At 47.5% G+C, this 25,615-nt stretch overlaps 1 protein-coding gene across 2 annotated transcripts in view; it reads right to left on the bottom strand.

Moving 5' to 3' along the window:
- ARHGAP6 (Rho GTPase activating protein 6) overlaps window positions 1-25,615 on the bottom strand; it is a 478,385-nt gene that overhangs the window by 432,657 nt on the left and 20,113 nt on the right. The gene's annotated exons all lie outside the window — the stretch shown is intronic.

Here is a 25,615-nt window from a genome sequence, read left to right as displayed (position 1 = left end):
AAAATGTAGGATAATATTAAACAAATGCTAAATAAGGTCATGTATTTGCCCAGGAGGAAGGGTAGAGGAGGAGTCCTGGGGCAGAAGGTCTGGCCAGGAGCAGGTATTGGGGCAGGGTGTCTGGCCAGGAGGGAGGGTGCAGGAGGGTACTTGGGGCAGGGTGTCAGAGCAAGCTGGGAATGCGGGTTCTTGGCAGGGGGAGGGGAGTGAGGGGGATTGGGTGCAGGGTCTGGGTATGAGGGGGGATGCTTACCTGGCTTCTCACCCTACTACAGCAGAGAAAGCCTCCAGGGAGCATGCTCTTGCTCCTCGGGCAGGGGGGAGGGAGCTCAGTTCCCCACTCCCCATCCATGCAGCGGGGAACCCAGCACAGCTGCAGCACTAGGCCAGGCTTCTCGCTGGCAGGGCAGGGGGAAGGGGGAGAGTAGAAACCCCGACCATCCCCGTTCGATTAAACTCTGCCACTTCCCCAGGAGGCTGGGGAGGGGCGCAGGGAAGAGAGAGCAGGAACGCGGGGGGGGGGGGCTGTAGAGCCTGAGCGCGCCCTAGGTGGGGGGGGGGGGGGAGCACGGCAGAGCCTGAGCTGGGTTCCCCACAGTGCTGCAGTTTTAAAATGCCGAGGTCCGGGAGCAGCTAGCAGCTTTTCAGCTCTGGTCACCCCTCCGCCTCCCAGCAACAGCGGCCATTGTAAAAGCGACCACCTGCACACGTGGAGGAGGAGGCGGCAGCTGCGCAGCACCTGGGGCCCCATGGGACAGGGCTGTCCTGCAGGCTTGAGAAAAGGGGGGCAGCCACAGCAGGAGCCGTCTATGGGCTCTGCAGAGTCCGGGGAAGAAAAATTTTTCCTGTTCTCTCCGTGGCACACCTCTGACTGTGCCATGGAGCACACTTTAAGAAACGCTGATCTACATGATATGTATATTTTACATTAGATTGTGTGGCTTCCATCATTTTTTTAATTTTTCAAAAACTCATCTTTTGCTTCCAAAAAGTGAAAGGTATATTAAAACACACACACACAAAGTTGACTTCTTACTGACTCAACACTCACTGTTGCATTCATCGGTCCATAGATTACCCATGACACTAAAAATTCTTTCCACACCAGCATTTGACACAGGAATTGAAACAGGATATTGAACCTGTTTTAATAAATTTGGAGCAGCAGGTTCTTTGCTGAAAAAATATTTCCACTTATCAAGAGATGTTGTTCCTTAAGGGAAGTGAACATCATGTCCAAGGCACTGACTTCCTCATAAAGAGAATTCGGAGCTTTTTTCCATGGTGACAACATCCAGATTTGAATCACTTTATTCCTTACCTTAAAAGAGTGCTGCGAGATACGAGAAAGATGAAAGCTAGACAAAGGACAACACTGTCACGTATCGTACGTTTATAAAAGGAAAATATTAAGCACTACTGTGTAGTTGCATACTGCCTGGCTGGTAGACAGACACCTTCATGCTGCATGAGCATATCAGCCAGGCAGTAAGCAACTACGTACTGATACTACGTATCCAAGCAGCAAATCAGCATAGTAGCGCATAGCACAGGCCTAAAGAGTGAGCAAGAATACTCGCGCACAAGTCATATCAACTGCTCATCCAATCCGCTGGATTTTACTTCTATCCACAATCTCAATTTTACTTGTATCCACACAATAAATCTGGAAGGGTGAGGGGAGAGAACACAGATGAGCAAGGAGGGGGTAAGGTTGGGCAGGGGAGAGGCAGGTAGCATGAAAGAAGGGACGGGGAGTAAGGGGCAGCAAGGACCCCGAGTCTCTGCAGGTTAGTGCTCACCAAGCAGGAGGCAGAGGTAGGGGTGGACAGACAGGGCTGGCATTTGGTCCCTCCAGCAGGGAGATTTAGGACACAGCTGCTTATGTCTTTCCCTGCCCGCAGTGCAGGGGCATGTCCTGGCACTCCCATCCTCTACCTGGTGGCTGAGAAGAGTGAGAGAGAAAGCCCTGCGCTGGTATACACTCCACTATTTGCAGATATGAAGCAAATACCCACGGATATGTAAGGCCCTAACTATCTCATGTGCTTACAAGTGTTTGATACTACTCAACAGCTGACTGGAACACTTAAAATGCAAATAATTGCCTCTCTTTTGATCAATAGCTAGATGGAAATTAACAAATCATTCAGATAACCATAAATGAAAATTTGTTAGAAGGTCAAGAGCCAGATTGTGGTGCATTTCCCTACATACTTTCAGATTTCCATATTTAACAGACACCTAATATGCCAGCCTCTAGTGGGTGAGAGAAGTAAGAAACTCTCTTAATTCCATCTTGGTGCAGGGAAGAAAAAAGCTCTCTTACTACACCCCCAGCCTTTGAGCCTCATAGCTGGTGTGAGATTATGGTAAGGATGTTAAGTATTGGGTAATTCACTAATGGAATCATTGATGCATTTTTGCATTGACTATTCGATTAGTCAATAGGGTGGTGCTGCCCCCTTGCAACTCCACGGTGATAAGCATTTGCTTACCGGATAATCAACTGGTCCTTAACACCCCTAGATGATGGGTCTGTACTATTCCGTCTTCACCTTTCATTTTTCTGGTCTTGCTCTACCCCTGCCCGGAATAAGCCAGTACTAACTTTCACTTCTGCTGATGTCCTCTCAGAAGGAAAAACAAAGTTAAAATTGACAAGATTTTTTACATTTTCACTGCTGTCACAGGGCTCTAAATAGCAGGAGCAGGAACTTCAGAGTATTGCTGGTGCTGCTGCTGGGCAAAGATATGAGCAGTGAAAGACACTAGAGTGGTCTGCAGAATTAGGAAGATAGCATTGCCTCTCAGTTCACACTTGGGAAAGATTATCATTGCAATCAAAAGGGCTAGAAACTTTTTGTTTTTAAATGGAAGCTCAAATTCTGCCAAAAACTGATGTATTAGGGTCAAGCATACATTTTCCCCCATCTTAGTTACATTTTTCCAAATAAACTGGAAAACATGAGAATAACTTTGATTAATAATGGAACAATGCGAAAACAAGGAATCCTCCCATTTTGCTCAGCAGCAATGAAGATAACCAGATCTAATCTAAGGATATTTAACCACTGCTATAAGCAATATATGACTCATAACATGCCTGTCATCAAGAATTGTTTAAAATACAGCCTGGGTTAAATAAACAAAGACTGATCATGACTGTAAGCAGCAGTGTTCAGCTGGGTTCAGTTGCTGCATGTCCAAAGGTCTTGCTGGATGAATATTCAAACAGTGCATTTAGCCCCATGACCTTGGACTCTGTTAAAGAAAATTCCATGAGACTTCAGAGGTCTGATCTTCCACGACCTCCCTGGAAGGGAAGTTTGAGAGCAATTTTCTGAAAGAATATTATGAATTAACAGTAGGGAAACTGAAAAATGTTCAATATATGCTGAAGAAAAGTTGTAAAATTAATAAAACTGAAAAACACTGATGGAGAAATTTCAATAAGTAGTAGGGTTGCCAGATGGTCTCAACAAACAAACAAATCGGACACACTTGACATTGCATCACAATCTACATTAGATCTTATTTAGAAAAGACCGGACATTTATATTTTCTCAATGTGTTTCCTGAACAGAAAGCTCAAATACTGGACTGTTCGGTTTAAAACCAGACACCTGGCAACCCTAATATGTAGTGAAACTGCACTATGGTTAAGGGAGGGAGGCAAGAGATAAAACAATTGCAGAACCAAATTGAAAGTCCATTATGTGTGCTCATTAGAGAAACTTGTTACACCTAGGTGTAAAATGCCAGGCAGATGCTTTAGACCAGGAGTGGGCAAAAGTGCTTCTGCGGGCCAGATCTGGGCTGCCAAGTGGCGTTTTCCAGCCTGCAGATGCCCTGCTGCTCCCCTGCCCCAGGCCCCATTGCACCTACGATTCACATCCCTACTGCAAACACACATATGATTAAAACAAACACTATTGTATTGGAGAACCAGAGTGGAGTAAGTGAACCTATCTTCTGAGTGGAGTAAGTGAACCTATCTGGTTAGATCTTGGAAATAAAAGGCCAACATAAGACTTCCTTTAAGTATCTGGAGAATTGGCTTAACCCAATTCCTAACTGAATTATAAAACAACCATATGAATACAATTGAATTTGGAACACAGGTATACAATAAAAATCATGCCTCTAATTTACTAGAATTCCTTTGTAGGTTTTTGAACAGCAGCCTTCACTTCAGTATTTAGTATCATAGGGGTAGCCGTGTTAGTCTGATCTGCAAAAGCGACAAGGAGTCCTGTGGCACCTTATAGACTAACAGAGGTACTGGAGCATAAGCTTTTGTGGGCAAAGACCCACTTCGTCAGATGCATGTAGTGGAAATTTCCAGAGACATACCTGCCTCTGGAAATTTCCACTATATGCATCTGACGAAGTGGGTCTTTGCCCACAAAAGTTTATGCTCCAGTACCTCTGTTAGTCTATAAGGTGCCACAGGACTCCTTGTCGCTTTTTCAGTATTTAAGCACTTCTCCCGGTAAATAATATCTGCATAGTAAGATCCCTATACCCCCTGGTTGCAGGAAGCTCTGCTTTGTTTGCTTTGGAGAAGCTGAAGAAGTTGTTTATGTATTTTTTCCCGCTATTCGGTATTAGTGAAAGTGTTTTTCTTGAAGTTATCGCGCGTGCGCGCACACGCGTATGTCATGGGCACACATTTACCACACCACCACCTGACCTTCCTCTTTCCCCTCTCAGGCATCACACCAACCACTACTAGCTGCCTGGCCATATGGCCCACAAGCCCTTACATCCACTTCTGCCAGGAGCCTCAGCCATTATGGGAGCCCCTCAAATAACCCTTCCCAAAAGAGAGCACCTAACTCCTTCACCTGCTCCTTACTCATATTGGGTGACAGATCCATCCCACTATCTGGCCAGTCCCCAATGCTGAGAGGAGCCACCACAGTTTCTGCAGCCAGCAGTTAAAGGCACGGCCCATTGCACAATCTACACAGAGTGGAATCCAGGTACTAGCAATGGCTCACTCTCACCTGCAGTACGTGGGACTGCTAGTTACAGAATCATTGTGTACACAGCCAAGTGTGTGTGCAGCAAAATGTGTAGCAATTTACAATTCTTGACCAGCAGCCTACAAGACAGTAGGGGAAAAAAAAGCAGCCAAGGTGGTCCAAAAATCAGCCAGATGGCAGCCCTATTTTCTGTGTTCCTGCTTAAAAGCAGTTGAGCCATGCTCCAGGTCTGCCATGCTATCTATGCTAGAAATGCTTACACTCTAAGTTAGTCCATGTTCCTCTGGGACTTCATAACCAATGAATGAAGAACACTATTTCCATCTCTCAGTATAAGGTGTCCTATCTTAGAGAAGTGCAGCTATGTTAGAGATTCATCGATAGAAGTGTGGCCACAATGTGGGTTTTAGCCACAAAAGCTTATGTGCAAATAAATCTGTCAGTCTTTAAGGTGTCACTGCACTCCTTGTTTTTGCTACAAATGTAGTGGGACTTAACTCACAGAGGGTATGTCTACACTACAGCACTAATTCGAACTAACTTAATTCGAATTAGTTAATTCGAACTAAGCTAATTCGAACTAGTGCATCTAGACCTAAAAACTAGTTCGAATTAGCGTTTTGCTAATTTGAACTAGCACGTCCACATTGAGTGGACCCTGAACCGAGGTTAAGGATGGCCTGAAGCAGTGCCGGCAGGGCATCAGATTAGGACTTAGAGAGTGGAGCTGCTGTCTCAGACTAGCCGAGGGCTATGCTTAAAGGGACCAGACCCCCACCCCGGACAGACAGTTGTCAGGGGTTCCCTGCTCGCTTGTCTAACTTGATGAGGGACAGCAAAGCAGTCCTGGCTTGGAGTGCCCTGAATGCCCATACTCGGCATATCACAGGACTCGGCCATCAGCCCGGCTGCATTTGTCGCAGGCTGCCATCCGGGGGGGGGGGGGGAGAGTCAATCGGGGGGCTGCAGGAGAGCTTCCACCCCGAGGAGCCCACAGAGCCACCCCAGTCCTCCCCATCGGGGGCTCGTACCCCATTCCTCCCTCACCTCCTTCCACTTACCCTTCCCTAGCCCCCCTTCCTGATGTACAAAATAAAGGACACGTGTGTTCATGTAGCCAGACAGCCCCCACCATCTCATCCATCTTATTTTGCCTCTGAGGTTCCTGAAGCATACAGGACAGAGAAGGAGCGATAAAATCAGCATAGTCTATGCTGGTTCATCTGATCCTGAGAAGCTGAAAACATAGATATGAGGAGAGAATGATTAAGGCAATAAGCTGGCCTCAAGGCTGCGAGAAGTACCTGGCTGGCACCCATGTTGATACGAACACACAGTCCCTGGGAGAGGAATCCTCCACTGAGAAAAGAATGCCCAGTACTTCCAATTTAGTTATCTCTCTTACAAGTGTAAATTAAGTTCACAACTCCCTTGTAAGAACTGGTCTCACAAAAGACAGACCAGCACCATTTGGCATGACAGACAAGAAAGAAATATGTGACCCCATGGGTATAAAAATAGGTACAGCAACGCACTCACTGTGGAGTGTCATTCTACCCTCTACCTGCTGGTCGGGTTAGGTGTTTGACCTCCTGAGGTTCTATGGGGACGCCCACCTCGTATTTTCGTCTTTCCTAGGAATTGAGGGACTGGCCCTGGCCTGACACGCTGGAGTCGAGAGGCACAAAAGGGGGTAAAAATTGTACCTGGATGTGGTCCTCTGTCTTAAGTGTACACAGACTAAGAGCTCTTTAAAGATTAAGCTGTTACTTGGTACTATTATTTCTGTTTTTCCTATCTTTATCTTCTATGTAACCATTTTTTAAGATCTATATTTTGCTAGCAGTTAAGAAATAGAACAATAGCCATTGCAACCATATGATTTATAAGCTTCCTCAATAAACCTGTAACTGTTTAAGCTTTAACCTGACTCCTTCAGTTGCTATAACAGAACCAGGCACGATTTAAAAGAACTTCAGCCGGTCTTAAGGGACAGATATAGGGAGAGCTTGGGCGTTTGGATTTGTGTCACTCCCAGGTGGCAGATCCGTTGGGGCACTTCTCAGCCTCCCCAAGGCTGCCCGCTGTGAAGGAATCACAGATTCTAGCAGCTAAAATCTGAAGTGTAATAAGCTCTGCCTGTACACTTATTGGGAACCTGTCAGCCTCCTCCAGGTTGCCTGCTGCAAGGGACCCCAGTCTCAGAAGTTATAGTCTCGGGTGTATAGCACATACACACTGCCCTGATCGTCGGCTGACAGTTCAAAAATAGAAACTCTCTTTATTGAGCAAAACTCGGGGAGACTGGAAAAAGGAGGTGGGAGAGAGGAGGGCAACTAAAATGATCAGGGGTTTGGAACAGGTCCCATATGAAGAGAGGCTAAAGAGACTGGGACTTCTCAGCTTAGAAAAGAGGAGACCAAGGGGGGATGTGATAGAGGTCTATAAAAGCATGAATGGTGTGGAGAGGGTGTATAAGGAAAAGTTCTTCATTAGTTCCCATAATAGAAGGACTAGAGGACACCAAATGAAATGAATGGGTAGCAGGCTTCAAACTAATAACAGAAAGTTCTTCTTCACAAAGCAAATAGTCAACCTGTGGAACTCCTTGCTGCAGGAGGCTGTGAAGGCTAGAACTAGAACAGAGTTTAAAGAGAAGTGAGATAAAGTCATGGAGGTTGGGTCCATGGAGTGCTCTTAGCCAGGGGGTAGGAATGGTGTCCCTGCCCTCTGTTTGTGGAAGGCTGGAGATGGATGGCACGAGACAAATGGCTTGGTCATTGTCTTCGGTCCATCCCCTCCAGGGTCCCTAGTGATGGCCGCTGTCAGCAGACAGGCTACTGGGCTAGATAGACCTTTGGTCTGACCCAGTACGGCCATTCTAAGCTTAGGGCTCAGGGTCGGGGGTCTCACTGGACCACCCTGATTTTCATGCCAAGCTGCTCCTGGGTGGCCAGGATGGCAGCTCTCCTGCCCTAGACGGCCACTTTCCTGTGCCTAGTGCGGAGGTCATGGATGAGGTCCACGATCTCTGCAATAGACCTGGTGGGCGCCCCCCTCTTGCGGACCTGGGCAGGCTCCCGGGAACCGCCAGCCGGGTCCCAGGAAGAGGCGGAGGGCTGGGTGGCAGCGGGTGGCTGGTTCGTGCCGTGCCAGGTGCAGGTTCTCCTGGCTGGGTGCTGGCAGGCTTGCACCTGGCACGGGCACCGTAGCCAGACCGTGTCCCTTTAAAGGCTCCGGGGCCGGGAGGGGGCAGACGAGTTTTCCTGGTGGTGCCCAGAGTGGCCACCAGGGAAAGCTAGGGAGGGCTAGCCTCCCACTAGTTCGAATTAAGTGGCTACACAGCCCTTAATTCGAACTAGGCATTAGTCCTCGTAGAATGAGGTTTACCTAGTTCGAATTAAGCGCTCCGCTAGTTCGAATTAAGTTCGAACTATCGGTTTGCCTGTGTAGCGGCTATCAAAGTTAATTTGAACTAACGTCTGTTAGTTCGAATTAACTTTGTAGTGTAGACATACCCAGAGGGTCTCAGACTGGCACTGGAAGCCAACTGAAAGCTGATCAAGAAACTGAGAACAGGGAATAATACGCACATTACATCTGACATACCATAATAGTTGTCTCCATGCTTCACTGGAATTCTGTGCAATGCCAGGTTAATATAATCTGGGTCACCATATTAAAGTAGAAGCCAGTGATCAGAACCAGGCTTAAAATATAATTTTCTGAAAGAGAGTGGGGAAGAGGACACTAGAAGGAAGCTAGTTTAAATTAAGCACTTGCTGAATGCCCCCTCTTAGCCTGGGTAATGGAGACTATTTAAGCACAGGTTGCTGAAGTAGATAGAATTTTAACGATCTCATTTGCAATTCACTTGTCAAGCCAAACAAAACAAATTGCAAAAGATAGCACATGCACTTTCAATTATCTATATTTACACACTAATGTATCTAAATTAGCAAAGTAATGCAATTGGTTCCTGGCCAGTCATTACCTCTTGAGGATTTCCAACAGCATATTCACACATGTGAACTAGGCAGAAAATAAATAAAAAATAACATTACTATTACACAGTTAAGCACTCTAACACCAGAAAATGCTGTTGAAGTTGGACATGTAAACTTCATTCTGATCCCATTAGAAGGTAATTTTTAATTGTGTGTGGTCAACAGAATTTCTCAAATAAAATAGTTTACATTTTTCCTTCAGCATTCAGTATTTAAAATGTAGCCCCTTGTACTACAGGTTGAACCTGCCTGCTCTGGCACACGAGGGACATGAGCAGTCCTGAACCAGGAAGTTTGCTGGATAAGAGAGATCAAGGCTCCCTTCCCGGCCATTAGACTCGCTCTCTGGTGCCAGCATTAGCCACTGGGCTCCATTCTCAGCCCTGGCAATTGGTTGTTCCCCTTGTTGGCCCAGCAGGCAGGGGCTCCTGTCCGCTAAATCTTCTGCCACAAACCAGGACTTTGCTCCTGACCCTGGCCAGCCTCTGCTTCTAGCAATATCCGACTACGGATGTTGGCAGACCAGAGAGTGCCAGATTTCAGAGAGTCAGCCTGTCCTAGAATACAAAGGCTATTATGGAAACAACAAAGTCTTAAAAGCAATTTGCAAAAGTTCATAGTAAAACCAGTTACCAGCATTTTCTACATACTAAATCTTCACTATTACAGGCAGTCCCCGAGTTACGTGGATCCGACTTATGTCGGATCCGCAGTTACGAACAGGGATTTTCTCGCCCCGGAGGACTGCAGCGGCGGGACGCCTGGTCCCGCCGCCCGCCTCCTCCGGGGCAAGAAAAGCTGCTCCCAGTCTCCCTGGTCTGCTGGGGGAGCCAGTAGACCAGGGAGACGGGGAGCAAAGCGGCGGAGGACCCGGGGCTGGACCCGCAGCTGCTTCCAGATCAGCTGGAAGCGGCCCCGGGTCCTCCGCCGCTTTGCTCAGCGTCTCCCTGGTCTACAGCTGATCTGGAAGCCCCGCGGTCCAGCCCGGGTCCTCCGCCGCTTTGCTCCATGTCTCCCTGGTCTGCTGGGGGGGGACGCAGCTAGTGCCGCCCCCCCCAGCAGACCAGGGAGATGTGGAGCAAAGCCCGGGGCCTCTGGTAGAGCAGGTGGGGCGCTGCCGGTTGGTCCCGCAGCACCGCTCCTTGGCGCTACTGGACCAACCCAGCAGCACCCCGAGCTGCTCTGCCCCAGGCGTCCCCAAGTTAGCCGCTGCTGAAACTGACCAGCGGCTGACTACAGGAAGCCTGAGGCAGAGTTGCTCTGCCCCAGGCTTCCTGGAATCAGCTGCTGATCAGTTTCAGCAGCAGCTGACTTGGGGACGCCTGGGGTTCTTAAGTTGAATCTGTATGTAAGTCAGAACTGGCATACAGATTCAGCCGCTGTTGAAACTGATCAGTTTCAGCAGCGGCTGAATCTGGATGCCAGTTCCGACTTACATACAGATTCAACTTAAGAACAAACCTACAGTCCCTATCTTGTACGTAACTCGGGGACTGCCTGTACTGTCACTTTTATTGACATACATAGTCAACATAACTCTGCAGCTAAATTACCTTCATAGTGAATAGCTTGATTCACCAATTTGCACTAGGGATGTAAAAGAGTAGTCAATTAGCCAACTACTCGATAAGCCTAGGTTTATTGTGTAGTCGAGTCGACTACTCACATTTCACCTCCCCCTTGCTGCCTCTATATCAGAGGCAGCAAGCGGGGGGGAGGGAAGCAGGAGCTGGTGGGACCAAGCTTAAAAGCTGGTTACCCTCAGCACCATCTCCATAGTGCCGATTGCCCCCCCTCCCTCCAATGCTGCTGCCTCTATCTAATAGAAGCAGCAGCATGGGGAGGGGGAGGAGGGAGGCAGCAGGGGAGACTGCTCCTGCAGCAGCCCCTGTTCAGGGACTGCTGGACCTGGCACGAGCCAAGACTGAGCAAGCCTGGCTCATGCCAGATCCAGGAGCTATCCCTGCTGTGACTCTGTAGTTTAAATGTAGCAGCTGCCCACATGGCCAGCTCTTAATACATTTAAACTGCAGAGCTACAGTGGGGGGTAGCTCCTTCTGATCATCTTCCCTTATCGACTAATTGTGTAGTTGATACAAATTGAATTGACTATACAATTACCCGCCTCTTAACATCCTTAATTTTCACCTGAGGCCGCTGAGTGCAGGCAGCAGCAAGGGCTCCGGGGGTGATGGTGGCAGCGGCGGCAACAGCTCCGGGACCTGGGCATAAGGTTGGGGAGTGATTGGGCTAGAACGGAGTGGGAGGGGAGAGGGAAGATGCCTGGCTCTGGGGAAGAGGAGGGGAGGGGGATTAGGTTGGAAGAGGAAGAGCACGTGCTTCCTAAGAAGTTGGAGCTGGCATGCAGTCCCAGGACTCCTACACCTACACACACACACCCCCTGCACAGGCAGGCAGCAGGGGGAAGAAAGTCCCCAGCCGAGCAACAGACCCGGTGTTTCAAGAAGCGTGCCAGCTGTTTAGGGGAGTGGAAGAGAGGAGAGAGAAGGGGAGGGGAAGAGCAGCCCGCACGCTTCCTGAGACCCAGGATCCTAAGGTACTGGCCAAGCTGTCCCTGTTCCCTCCCCCTGCCCCGACTTCCCCCCCTCCCCACGAGTACCTTGCCCCAGAACCCACCAGCACCTTGCCCCAGCATTCTGTCCCCTGCCCCCACCAGCACAGTTGGGGCCACATTGGTGAGGCTTGGGGTTTTTTGGAGGAGTTGTTTTTTGTATCTCACTTGTGTGGCTCCAACTGACTTTCTTGTGGGTCAGTGACCCCTGACTCAAAGCAGGGTCTCTGCCTCTCTCATAAATAAATAAAATGCTGAAATATGTTGTGTTTGACATAATATTTTATTTAAAAATAAAGCCTGGCCAACAAGCCCCTAATTTTGGGGCCAAGTCCCCATCTAGCTACAGCATCAAAACACTCCTGCACGTCCCCCAGACTCCAAACCTGAGCCTACCATATACTGGAACCCCCTGTCCTGAGCCTCTCACATCCCCAAACTCCTGCACCCCCACATCCCCAGTCTCCTGCCACAACACTCCTGCACCATCCACACACTGCAAATCTGTGTCCTGAGCCCATCATACTCCCAGCCTCCCTACCCTGAGCTGCTCGTGCACCCCAGCCCAAATTCCTGCACCCTCACAGCCACAAGTCTGCAACTTGCTCAGCACGTCAACCCTCCACCTGATCCCAACACTCTCCAGCCTGGAGCCCCCTCCTGGGGATGGCGTACTGGCACCTATTTTCCCCCGGTGCATCTGGTTTTATTTTTTGCTGAACAACTCTCCTCCCACGCCCCTCATCCCGGGACGTGGCTCTTCATACTCTGTCCACCGCTATTTTGGCTCTTCATCTCTAACGGGTTGGCCACCCCAGTTTATTGGCTCTACAGAAGTTACTACGCAAAAACAAGACGACACAATCCTTGATTTTACAACCTGCAGTCGAAGATCCCACTCCCACAAACACTTCAGTGCATGCTTAACTGTACTCAAAGGGAGAAGGGAGGAATGTTATGCACAAGCCAAAGAGTTTGCAGGACCAGGGTCTAAACAAAGACATGTCATAACAAATGGATTAAAAAAAAGGGATGGGAATGGAGAAAGAAGGACAAGAGTTACAAGAAGATGTGTGGCTGCTTCAAGAGTAATGTAACCATCTTACTTTGTAAACTGTGATTTCTGGCAGGAATTTTTTAAGCAAATGTTTATTTATATTGTAGAAACTTAGGTTATTTTTTATGAGCATACACAGAGCCAGCCCATCAATTGGGCTATTGGGGGCAGCCACCCTGGACCCCATGCTTTGGCAGTGAGAGCAGTGAGAAGCAGAGCTAACCCGCCCCCATCTGCTCCGCCATAACTCAGCCAAGTCATTCCACTCCCGCAAGAGACATGGTTGGGAGCTGGGGCTTCCAGGGGGAATGTAACGGGCTGGGGTTGGGTTGCTCCACTTCCTGCCACTGCAGTGAGTGGGGACGGCAACCCCTACTGTTAGTGCTAAGGCTCCCCTGTAATCCCCTGGATCACATCACTTGGGGGAGGGTGCTTGGGAGAAAGGGTGCAATGGGACAGGAGGGGACAGAAGACGGATGGGAAAAGATAGGGTGGGAGTGAAGTTGTCCCAGATCCTGTATCCCCCCAGGGACTTTGCTTTAGGCATACGTTAGTATTTAAATGGAGGTAGGGTGGAGAGAAAAAAGGGGAATGGGCAAAGTGAGTAGGGGGCTGATGGAAAAAGAGGAATAAATGTAGGGAATGATAATAGAGGAGGAAGAGAGTTGATGTTAGACAGATGAAATGTGCAATCATCTGAGAAGGAAGGATGAAGACAATGTAATCAAACATAGTTCAGAAAATGAGACAATGTCCAGATTTTCAAGTTTTAGGACTAATGTCAAAACTGCCAAAGGTCCTCCGGAATCACAGAAGTAAAAGAGGAGCAGAAACACCCTAATTTGCCCTCAAACCCTCTGCTGTATTTAATACTGCCTGTTGCAAAGAAAGAGCTTTGCAGGTCTGAAGCAATCAGCTGGGAACTCAACCACAACCAAAACAAAATGTGTGATGATTTGTGAAATTGGTGAACATACTGATTGTGAAGGGGAATCCTGAGAAACAACCAGACCAGACATTACCTACTACTCATATGTTACTAGGGTGATTGGGTGTCCGGATCTCAACTGGAAAGTCCAGTTGAAAAGGGGACCTGACAGTATCTAATCAGATCTGCTGACTGGATGCCCTTCAATCCCAAGTTCATTTACTCCAAGTAGGGGAGGTGAGGAAGTGCCAGGTTATCACCTGCTCCAGGCCCTATTCAGATAGGACCGCCTCCTACCTGTGTCCTGCAGCTTAATTCGAACTAGCAGAGCGCTTAATTCGAACTAGGTAAACCTCATTCTACGAGGACTAATGCCTAGTTCGAATTAAGTAGTTCGAATTAAGGGCTGTGTAGCCACTTAATTCGAACTAGTGGAAGGCTAGACCTCCCCAGCTTTCCCTGGTGGCCACTTTGGCCAACACCAGGGAAACTCTTCTGCCCCCCTCCCGGCCCTGGAGACCTTAAAGGGACACGGGCTGGTTACGGTGCCCATGCCAGGTGCAAGCCTGCCAGCACCCAGCCAGCAGACCCTGCAACTGGCACGGCTCGAGCCAGCCACCCGCTGCCACCCAGACCTCCGCCTCTTCCTGGGACCAGGCTGGCAGCTCCCGGGAGCCTGCCCAGGTCCGCAAGAGGACGGCGCCCTCCTGGTCTAGTGCAGACATCGTGGACCTCATCCACGACCTCCGCACTAGGCACAGGAAAGTGGCCGTCTAGAGCAGGAGAGCTGCCATCCTGGCCACCCAGGAGCAGGTTGGCATGAAAATCAAGGTGGTCCACTGAGACCCCCGACCCTGAGCTTAGAATGGCTGTACTCGGTCAGACCAAAGGTCCATCTAGCCCAGTAACCTGTCTGCCGACAGCGGCCAATGCTAGATACCCTGGAGGGGATGGACCGAAGACAATGACCAAGCCATTTGTCTCGTGCCATCCATCTCCAGCCTTCCACAAACAGAGGCCAGGGACACCATTCCTACCCCCTGGCTAATACCACTCCATGGACCCAACCTCCATGACTTTATCTCACTTCTCTTTAAACTCTGTTCTAGTTCTAACCTTCACAGCCTCCTGCATCAAGGAGTTCCACAGGTTGACTATTTGCTTTGTGAAGAAGAACTTTCTGTTATTAGTTTGAAGCCTGCTACCCATTCCTTTCCTTTGGTGTCCTCTAGTCCTTCTTTATGGGAACTAATGAAGAACTTTTCTTTATGCACCCTCTCAACACCATCCATGCTTTTATAGACCTCTATTATATCTCCCCCTCCGTCTCCTCTTTTCTAAGCTGACAAGTCCCAGTCTCTTTAGCCTCTCTTCATATGGGACCTGTTCCAAACCCCTGATCATTTTAGTTGCCCTCCCCTCTCCCACCCTCTCTCTTCCCCTCTCCCACCTCCTTTTCCCAGTCTCCCCGAGTTTTGTTCAATAAAGAGAGATTCTATTTTTGAACACACGTGACCTTTATTTTGAACATTAGGAAGGGGGGGTTAGGGAAGGGTAAGTGGAAGGAGGTGAGGGAGGAATGGGGTACGAGCCCCCGATGGGGAGGACTAGGGTGGCTCTGCGGGCTCCTTGGGGTGGAAACTCTCCTGAAGCCCCTTGATTGACCCCCTCCCCGGATGGCAGCCTGCGACAAGTGCAGCCGGGCTGATGGCTGAGTCCTGTGATGTGTCGAGTGTGGGCACTCAGGGCACTCCAAGCCAGGACTGCTTTGCAAGCGGGGAACCCCTGAGAACTGTCTGTCCGGGGTGGGGGTCAAGTCCCTTTAAGCACAGCCCTCGGCTAGCCTGAGGCAGCAGCTCCACGCTCTAAGTCCTCCTCTGATGCCGTGCCGGCACTGCTTCCGGCCATCCTTAACCTCAGTTCAGGGTCCACTCAGTGTGGACATGCTAGTTCGAATTAGCAAAACGCTAATTCAAACTAGTTTTTAAGTCTAGATGCACTAATTCGAATTAGCTTAGTTCGAATTAACTAATTCGAACTAAGTTAGTTCGAATTAGTGCTGTAGTGTAGACATACCCTAAATGTTTTGTCCAAGTGTGGCTGGGTCCCCTGGGCAGCAGGGTAGCCTAATGGTTAGGTCTTAGGATTAGCTGGTGGCATCCAGGTGCAGCCCCCTGCCACTGGTGCCCTGGGCTTAGGAATTCCAGCCTATTATCTGAGTATAATTCTTAAATTTGGGCATGGCCCCAAGAGTCGAAATTTCCCCCTTCTTAGTGAAATTCCTCATAGGTTCTCCCACTTTTGCCCCAGGGGGTGGGGTTTGAGGCTTATGTGCTGTGGCTGGCCAAGGAGATAGGCTTTGGCTCAAGACCTACAGACAGCAGAACCAGATCCTGTCTCTTCACTAGTCAGCCCCTAACTTGAGTCAAGGTCCTTCCTTTTATACTCTCTCCAGGCCTGGCATTGGCTACCGGTGAGCAGGGCAGGGTTAGCTGGGCCAAAGGGCTTCGTTTAACTCCTGTACTGACGCTCTTCACTCCCTCACACCAATGTCACGCAGATTTCTGTGACAGACCAAGCAACTGATTGTAGGTCCCATCCTCATCCCTTTACTGCAATTCCATCCTTGATCACTACACTCCCTCTTGTACCCCAGCCCTAGGCCACAACCCCCTCCCAGACGCTGCACTCCCTCCTGCACCCCAATTCATTACCCCTAGCTCCCTTCTGCACCCAACCTCCAGCCCAGACCGCTCACCTCCTCCATTAATATTATGGAAGAGTGCAGTCTTTGACCACTTTAGGAAATTCTTGAAGTGCCCCACCATCAAAAATTATTGCCCATCCCTGCTCTATGCTCAGCCCAGTGTTCCATTCCACACTGCTAGTTCTCAAAATATTTTATTCTGCAGACCACCAGCAACGGCTCTGTGAAACAGTTTGAAAGACACAGAATTACAGCGTAACACATCACTGAGCTGCAAAACCACACTGAGTTATCATAAACAAAATGAGATGGCAAAGAGAGAAAAACAAACAGAAATTGCTTTTCTGTACTTTTTACTCAGTCATATTTTCCTTTCACCTTTAAGGACTGAGACTCTGTCTCTTGGTAAGTAAAAGGAATACAATAGATATATTTTGAAGTACTTCTTCAGAAATGATTTCCAATTGGCTCAGATTGGAAAGTTGTCTAGAACTGAAAACTGACTGAAAATAAATAGTAGTGGAAATGAGTAATACAATGCAACAAGTTGTGGTAAATTTTTCGTGGTGTGCCATGGGAATTACTGTTGGATCCAGCCTTAACATTCTCAATAACCATCAGCAAGACGGAGCAAACAGTACATTGATGACGTCTGCAAATTATACTAAACAAGAAGATGAAAATGCCATTGAAGTCAGAAACAATGCAAAAGGAACTAAGAACTGTGAGGGGAAAAAAAAGATTATTCTAGGAAAAATTAAAATTAATACCCCACTAATAAATAACTTAAAATACAAATGCTTTTCAGGCTGATTCTGTAAGGCTGTAAGTGACCTAAGATAAGATTTCAAACACCTAAGTGACTTAGAAGCCTACCTTCAATTTTCAAAAGTGATCTAGGAGCTTATGCTATTTAGGTGATTTTGGAAATTCCCCAGATATGACTGAGACAGATATGAAGTCTGGATTATTAAAAGGAGTGTATAATAATGAGCCAATCAAGAATGGACTTTTGAGACAGTGAGCCCTGGTCTACACTAAGGAGTTATTTCGAAATAACTCCCTTTATTTCAAAATAACAAGCAGAGTGTCCACACTACCAAACCCATTATTTCAAAATAAGGGGCTGGTTGTTTTGAAATAACTCGTTTTCCATGAGGAATAACACTTATTTCAAAATAGCTATTTTGACATAGCGATAGTGTGGATGCTCCACTGCTGCTATTTCGAACTAACTACTCCCCAGAGTCATTCAAAGTAATTACTCCCCAGTGCTTCCTGGGGCTCTTTAGGCAAGGTGGCACATCCACATTAAGGGCCTGACTTGGACTAATTTTGAGGCTGTAGTGTAGACATGCTATTTCAAAATAGTTATTTCAGGAGTTATTATATTGACATAAGTTATCATATATATAGTAGCCCAAGGTCTGAGAGTCTGTAATGCTGAAATGCTGGCTGTTCTCTCTGGGTGGAGCTGTTGCCTGAAATGCTGGCAGCCCATGCTGCATGGGGAGTGCGGGGCCCAAACGGCCGTTTGCTCCGCTTGCTCCCCCGTGGCAGCCCGGCTAAGTGGTGCAGAAGTCAGCCGAGCGCCACGGCGGGAGGGAAAGGGGGCGGGGCGGTGACATGCAGCGTGACAGCGGCTCCAGGCCCCGGCCCCTGGCCGTGAACGTGAACGTGACCGCCCCGCCCCCCTTCGCCTCCTGCCGTGGCGCTCGGCTGACTTCTGCGCCACTCAGCCAGGCTGCCACGTGGGAGCAAGTGGCGCAAGCGACCGTTTGGGGCTCCACGCTCCCCATGCAGCACAGGGAGTGCAGAGTGGTCCCCCAAGTGAGAGGCAGGAGGGGGAGGAGAAGAGAAAGAAAGAAAGAAAGAAAGAAAGAAAGAAAGAAAGAAAGAAAGAAAGAAAGAAAGAAAGAAAGAAAGAAAGAAAGAAAGAAAGAAAGAAAGAAAGAAAGAAAGAAAGAAAGAAAGAAAGAAAGAAAGAAAGAAAGAGCCAGGAGGCGGAGGAGAGCTGAGAGAAAGAGGCGGGGAGGCAGAGAGGAGGAGGAGAGAGAGATGGAGCTAGAGACTGGAGGCTCAGGAGAGAAGACTGACATGGAGGAGAGACCTGAAAATCCCGTCTTATGACGGGCTGATTGGCTAGTTTCAAAATAATTTCCTACTGAAGATATGCTCTCTGTGTGAAGTGGTTTTCCTGGGTAATGTCTAGGAGGAGATAAATGCAAATTCTAACCTACTAGAGAAAAAGGAAAGGATAAAGACTGGCCTTGTTAGGCAGTCTGGCTTTCTGAGGAGATTATGGTATAACCAGGGAACTGTGCAACCTAGAAAAACTATAGTCAGGGGGGAGAGAGACATACGTTACTACTCAAAACAAGTGACCACCAAGGAGCCAGGAGCCTAGAGTTGGTGTATTTAAGGGACCTTGGGAGATAGGAAACTATGACAATGACGACGACAACAATTTAGACTTCTTTTTGCTTATTGTGCAACAGGGCAACAAAAAAGGCCTATATAGCAGGCATCACATAATGAGGAAGAGAGTTAATACCCTCCCTACACACACACACACACATGCACACACTCTCTCTACATCTTTGGTGTAAGAGCCCTTAGAATACTGCATGCAAAAGAGGGCCCCATATTACCAGAGATATTCACCAACTGGATGGAGTTCAGAGAGGAACAATTAAAACATTCCGGGGGTAGGAGAAATTGATCTATAAAAGAAAAGATTATGAGATAAGATTTAAAGAGTCATGCCCTCAGTGATAAGGATGCAGGTGCAGGCTGGGGCCTGAGAACATCCCCTGAGTTCAACCTGAAGAGTCATGGTCAGAAGAAGCAGTCCATACTAGTGTCATACCATAGGATCAAGTTGAGGCCAGTGAACTCAGAGCCAGCAGAATCAGTCAAAATAGGGTTAGTGGAAATAAGGAAGTGACAGATGTCAGGAGCAGACAGGACCCAGGAATGAGACCAGGAATCAGAAATGCACAGCATGGCCTGTTTGCTGCAGTTAAGCCAGTGATCTGCCTAACTGTACAGACAGCCTCCAGGTGTCTCCCTAAGGCCATGGTCACCAACAGGTCGATCACGATCGACTGGTCGATCACGAGACCTCGATCAGTCGATCGCGAGGTGTCTGGGTCCCCCCATTTCCTCCCCACTCCCAAGAAGCCCCACTATCTACCTCCAGCAAAAATGGAGGTAGTGGTAGCTTCCCGCGGGTTGGAAGTGCCGCAGCTTAGCGCCACTTCTGGGGGTTCTGGAAGTGCACTGGATGCTCTGCCGGGCATGCTGTGGAGAGGGCGTCGGCCCCAGAGGAGGAGCATGGAGACTTCCCTGCACCGGCGCAGGAGGGAGGAGTTGGTCCCAGGGCTGGTGTAAGCAGGATTTCCCTGCGCTGGGGCGGGGAGGGAGTGTTTCGGCCCTGGGGCAGGCGCTTGCGGGTGTTTCAGCCCCGGGGCAGGCATGTGTGGGGTTTCCCTGCACTGTGGGGGGAGGGGTTTTGGCCCCAGGCACGCGCGGGGTTTTCCTGTGCTGGGGGGCAGTTGGGGCCGGAGGAGGCACGCTCCGGCTTCCCTCTGGGGGGTGGAATCCTGGGAGGAGGCAGATGCAGGGAACTGGCACCCCGCCCCCTGTCCCTATCCCCACACTCCTGCCTTGATTCCACTCCCCACTCCCCAGTTCCCTCTCCCCTGTCCCCACTCCCCAGTTACCTCTCCCCAGCCACAGAACTCTGTCCTCACTCTCCTGTCCCGAGCCACAGAACTCTGTCCCCACTGGCACTCTGTCCCCTGCTACAGAAACCTGTCCTCTGCCTTCCCAGCACCCTGTTCCCTCTCCCCTGCCCCCAGCCGCAGAACTCTGTCCCCATTGGCACCCTGTCCCCTGCCAAAGCACCCACTAGCACCCTTCCCCAGTACTGTGTCCGCTGTTCCCACCAACACACTTGGGGCCACATTAGTGAAGCTTGGGGGGGGCGGGGAGTTTTTTTTTCCATCTCACTTGTGTGGCCCCAACTGACTTTTCCTGGGTCAGTGACCCCTGACTCAAAACAGGTTCCCTGCCCTTCTAATAAATAAAGACAATGCAGAAACTTTGTTTGACATAGTATTTTATTTAAAAATAAAGCCCAAATTAGGGCTAAGCCCCCATCTGGCCACAGCATCATAACACTCCTGCACTCCCCTTTCCTCCAGACCCTAGATCTGAGTCTATCATACACTGGAACCCTCTGCCCTGAGCCCCTCACATACCCCAACCCAAATTCCTGAACCCTCATATCCAGAAGTCTGTGGCTTGCTTAGTACCCTAACTCAACATCTGACCCCAACACTGCCCGGCCTGGCACCCCCTCCCCGAGCCAGCGTCCCCTTATCCACCTTCTCCTGCATTCAGATTTCCTCCCAGAGCTTGCACCTCTCACCCCTTCCCACACCCAAATCCCTCATTCCCACCCCAGAGCCTACACATCCTTCTCAACCCAGCAAGGTTACGGCTAGACTGCAGGAGTTTTTCAGGATTTCGTAGATATCCCAGAAAAACACGTCTGCATCCAGGGATGCATTTGTTCTTCCACTTCTTTTAGTGAAAGAGCAAACATGATCTTTCGGTCACCCCTACATTCCTCTTTCCACGAGGAATACGGGGGCTTAAAAAAGAAGGGGGTTTTCTGACATTTGGTACAGTCTAGACAGGCCAAATGTTGGAAAAACCTCTTCCTACAGAAGAATTGGGGGGGAAAGCAGCAGTATAAGGGTTGGGGATAGCAAGTGATGGAGAGAAGGAGAATAGAGAGGGCGGAGCTTCAAGGAAGGGGTGGGGCGGTAGAGCTTGGCTTGTTCTGTCATTTAAAAAGTGATCTTGGGTGTAAAAAGGTTAGAGACCACTGCCCTAAGGCCTGAAATAGTCATTCTGGACCAGTCAGAGTGTGTGGTAGGCTCTGCCAGCAGAATCCTCTGTGGGTGGGACATAGAATGGTTCTTGACCTTGTAGAACTCCCCACTTCACCAGAACTGCCTGGTGGTGGTGCAGACACAGTAGCTGCTCAGAAGGTAGCAGAGCGGGATATCAGGCCCACGGATCCTCACAAAAACAAAAAAAAAGGAAGAAATACAGAGGTTAACTAATAAGGACTGAGGAGATCAGGCTTGGGAAAGTCACTTTATAAATAGTTGAAGGGTATCACCAGAGAGTCAGAGGGGTTATTCAATGTGTTGTTAAGAATAATGTAATAAAATTAGGAACAGAAAAATTAAAACTAGATATTCAGAAAATTGCCTTACAGCAAAACATATCAAAGAGTGGTACATTATCTCAAGGACCTGATAGAAACCTCATCAAATGAGACATTTAGAACTAGGTAAGAGAAAACACTAGAAATATACTGCAGGAAACATGCCTATATCTGAAGAGAGAGACATTGTCCCAGACTGAGGTTATGTGAAGAGGTTTTTGAACAGATTGATAAACTTAATGGTAACAAATCACTGGGACCAGGTGGCATTCACCCAAGCATTCTGAAAGAACTCAAATGGGAAATTGCGGAACTATTAACTGTGGTTTGTAACCTATCCTTTAAATCAGCTTCTGTACCCAATGACTGGATGATAGCTAATGTGATACCAATATTTATAAAGGGCTCTAGAGGTGATCCTGGCAATTACAGACCAGTAAGTCTAACATCAGTACAGGGAAAATTAGTTGAAATTATAGTAAAGAGTAAAATTGTCAGACACGTAGATGAATATAATTTGTTGGGGGAAAGTCAACATGGTTTCTATGAAGGGAAACCATGCCTTACTAATCTGCTAACGCTCTTTGAGGGGGTCAACAAATATGTGGACAAGGGGGAATCCAGTGGATGTTGTATACTTACATCTCTGGAAAGCCTTTGACAAGGTCCCTCACCAAAGGCTCTTAAGTAAAGTAAGTTGTCATGGAATAAAAAGGAAGGTCCTTTCGCAGATTGATAATTAGTTAAAAAACAGGAAACAAAGGGTAGGAATAAATGGTAAGTTTTCCAAGTGGAGAGAGGTAACTAGTGGGGCTTGGGACCCATGCTATTCAACTTATTTATAAATGATCTAGAGAAAGGGGTAAACAGTGATGTGACAACATTTGCAGATGATACCAAACTGCTCAAGATAGTTAAGACAGCAGACTGTGAAGAGATTAAAAAAGATCTCACCAAACTAAGTGATTGGGCAACAAAATGGCAAATGAAATGTAATGTTGATAAATATGAAGTAATGCACATTGGAAACATAATCCCAACTATATATACACACAATATGATGGGGACTAATTTGGCTACAACTACTCAAGAGAGAGATCTGAGTCATTATGGATAGTTCTCTGAAAACATCCACTCAGTGTGCAGCGGCAGTGAAAAAAGCAAATACAATGTTAGGAGTCATTAAAAAAGGGATAGAGAATAAGACGTGGTGCGCCTACATCTTGAATACTGCATACAGATGTGGTCGCCTCATCTCCAAAAAGATATATTGGCATTGGAAAAGGTTCAGAAAAGGGCAACAAAAATGGTTAGGGGTTTGGTACAGGTCCCATATGAAGAGAGATTAAAAATACTTGGACTTTTCAGCTTAGAAAAGAGGAGACGAAGTGGGGATATGATAGAGGTCTATACAATCATGACTGATATGGAAAAAGTGAATACAAAAATGTTATTTACTTAGTCCCACAATATAAGAACTAGGGGTCACCAAATGAAATTAACAGGTAGCAGGTTTAAAACAAACAAAAGGAAATTTTTCTTCACTCAGTGCCCAGTTAACCTGTGGAACTCCTTGCCTGAGGATGCAATGAAAGCTAGAACTTTAACAGGGTTCAAAAAAGATTCATAGGTCAATCCATGGCTATTAGCCAGGATGGATAGAAATGGTGTCCCTAGCCTTTGTTTCTCTGGAAGTGGGAGACAGGGGAGGGATCATGTGAGGATTGCCTGTTGTGATCCCTCCCTCTGGGGCATCTGGCATTGGCCACTATCAGCAGACAGGATACTGGGCTAGATGGACCTTTGATCTGACCCAGTATGGCTGTTCTTACGTTCTTATGTTAGAGAGACAGGAATGACTTAAGTCTTGTCCTTATCCTGGTCAGGATTTCATGAATGGATACAGAAGTAGGCAGAGAGGAACAGATACCTATACACTATGACTGTATAGCTAAAATAAAAGGAAGTAGGTAGAAGGAAAAAAACCTAGGAAATAAGCAGCTAATCAAAGAAATCCTAAGATTAAGAAATATGCATGACTAAGGTCCCCTGCAATTAAGATTTTGTTTTAATGAGATCATTAAATCAATTTCATATACTACGTTGGAAGCCACATTTAACTCACTTTATAGAACTTTGCCAGAAAATTGCAGACTTACTGAAATCATTACTGAAGAGGGAAAAACAGCATGGAAAACCCTGGGCTACGTCTACACTGGCCCCTCTTCCGGAAGGGGCATGTAAATTTCACGAGTCGTCGTAGGGAAATCCGCGGGGGATTTAAATATCCCCCGCGGCATTTAAATAAAAATGTCCGCCGCTTTTTTCCGGCTTTTAAAAAAGCCGGAAAAGAGCGTCTAGACTGGCCCCGATCCTCCGGAAAAAGTGCCCTTTTCCGGAGGCTCTTATTCCTACTTCAAAGGAATAAGTAGGAATTCAAAGTAGGAATTCAAAGTAGGAATAAGAACCTCCGGAAAAGGGCACTTTTTCCGGAGGATCGGAACCAGTCTAGACGCTCTTTTCCGGCTTTTTTAAAAGCCGGAAAAAAGCGGCGGACATTTTTATTTAAATGCCGCGGGGGATATTTAAATCCCCCGCGGATTTCCCTACGACGACTCGTGAAATTTACATGCCCCTTCCGGAAGAGGGGCCAGTGTAGACGTAGCCCTGTTGTATACAAAACATATTTTGGAAGCTCAAAACAAAACAGTATTAAATCATGAAGGGTGCTACTTTTAAACAGAACTGTGGAAGCACACGCTTCAGCAAGTCAATTTGGTTCTTGTTCTCTCTGAGCCCATTTCTTCCAAATTCTATTTAGTTTAACTTTAGCTGTTCCCAATTACATAAGTGTCCCAATTAGCGTGTAAATTTCAAGGTCAAACTGAGGTTAAACTGTTGCTGTGGGAAATATAATAAGACACCACTATGCATTATCATATTATACCTCTTTTTTTAAATACCTGCTGAAATTCTCAGTTCAAATCTTAGCTGAAAAGAACTTTTTTCCCTTTCAAACACCTTGGAATATTTTTCCCTGTGTGTTCTATTTCTCTAATTTTATTTTTTGCCTCTGAAAAAAAACATTTTGGATGATGGTTTGAATGAAAGTCATACAAAATTAAGCTGCCATTATACACACAGAGTATAGTTTATGTTGGGTATTCAGAAGCACTCTCCAAATAATACTTCCACCTCTTGTAAACAGGTAGGTTTGGCACTTTGTTGATTAGACCTGCCCTGAGCACAAGGAGACAAGATATAAAACACAAAGCAAGAGAGCTGCATGGAGAAAGGTAATTCCATTTTGCAGTTCATTTCAATATTTGGCTTAGCTGTGTTATGATCAAACTCCAGCAATCTGAAGAGTCTCTTAGCACTGCCTTAGCACTGTGATGTCTTTAGTCTGCCTTAGCACTGTGGATGCCCTAAGATCCTTAACTCTGACACACAGAGCCCTGCATAGATATAAAATTTTTATCCATATCCACATCTATATCTGCAAAAATGAGCTGCGATATTTGCAGATTTGCAGGGCTCTAGTGATGCAGTCTAGTAGATGGGCTGCTGAAGAGCCACGAAAGTGAGCTGGCAGGAAAGTAGGCACGTTTTGAAACATACTTGGCAGGCTGAGTTCAATCAGACCACTGCCTGAGTTCCACCAGAACTTTTGCCTATATTGCATAGTCTCCATAAAACAGTTCAACTTTGACAAATCAGAAAACAAAGGAGTCCTCAGAATTTTTTTCAGAATCATCCATATTCTTTTTACATTTGTGCTACCATCAAGTGCAGCAGCAAAGCAACAGTGGATTTCCCCAAAAATGCGACCACAAGTTGCCTCTGAGAAGAGTGAGCTGAGACACCTCTCTCAACATAGGCCTTCCTCTGATAAGGTTCATTCCTCCTGCACTGCAGTCACTCAGACACATTCAGTTTGACATATGACTGAAATAATTTGGGAAGAGTGGAAAGTTGTAATCCAAGGGTGTGTCTAGACTACATGCCTCCTTCGACGGAGGCATGTAGATTAGCCAGATCGGAAGAGGGAAATGAAGCCGCGATTAAAATAATCGCGGCTTCATTTAAATTTAAATGGCTGCCCCGA

The sequence above is a fragment of the Pelodiscus sinensis genome, chromosome 1, assembly GCF_052426305.1.
Source record: "Pelodiscus sinensis isolate ZL-2025 chromosome 1, ASM5242630v1, whole genome shotgun sequence".
Taxonomy (NCBI): domain Eukaryota; kingdom Metazoa; phylum Chordata; order Testudines; family Trionychidae; genus Pelodiscus; species Pelodiscus sinensis.
The sequence above is the reverse complement of the archived record's forward strand: the minus strand, read 5'-3'. Positions and strand labels throughout refer to the sequence as shown.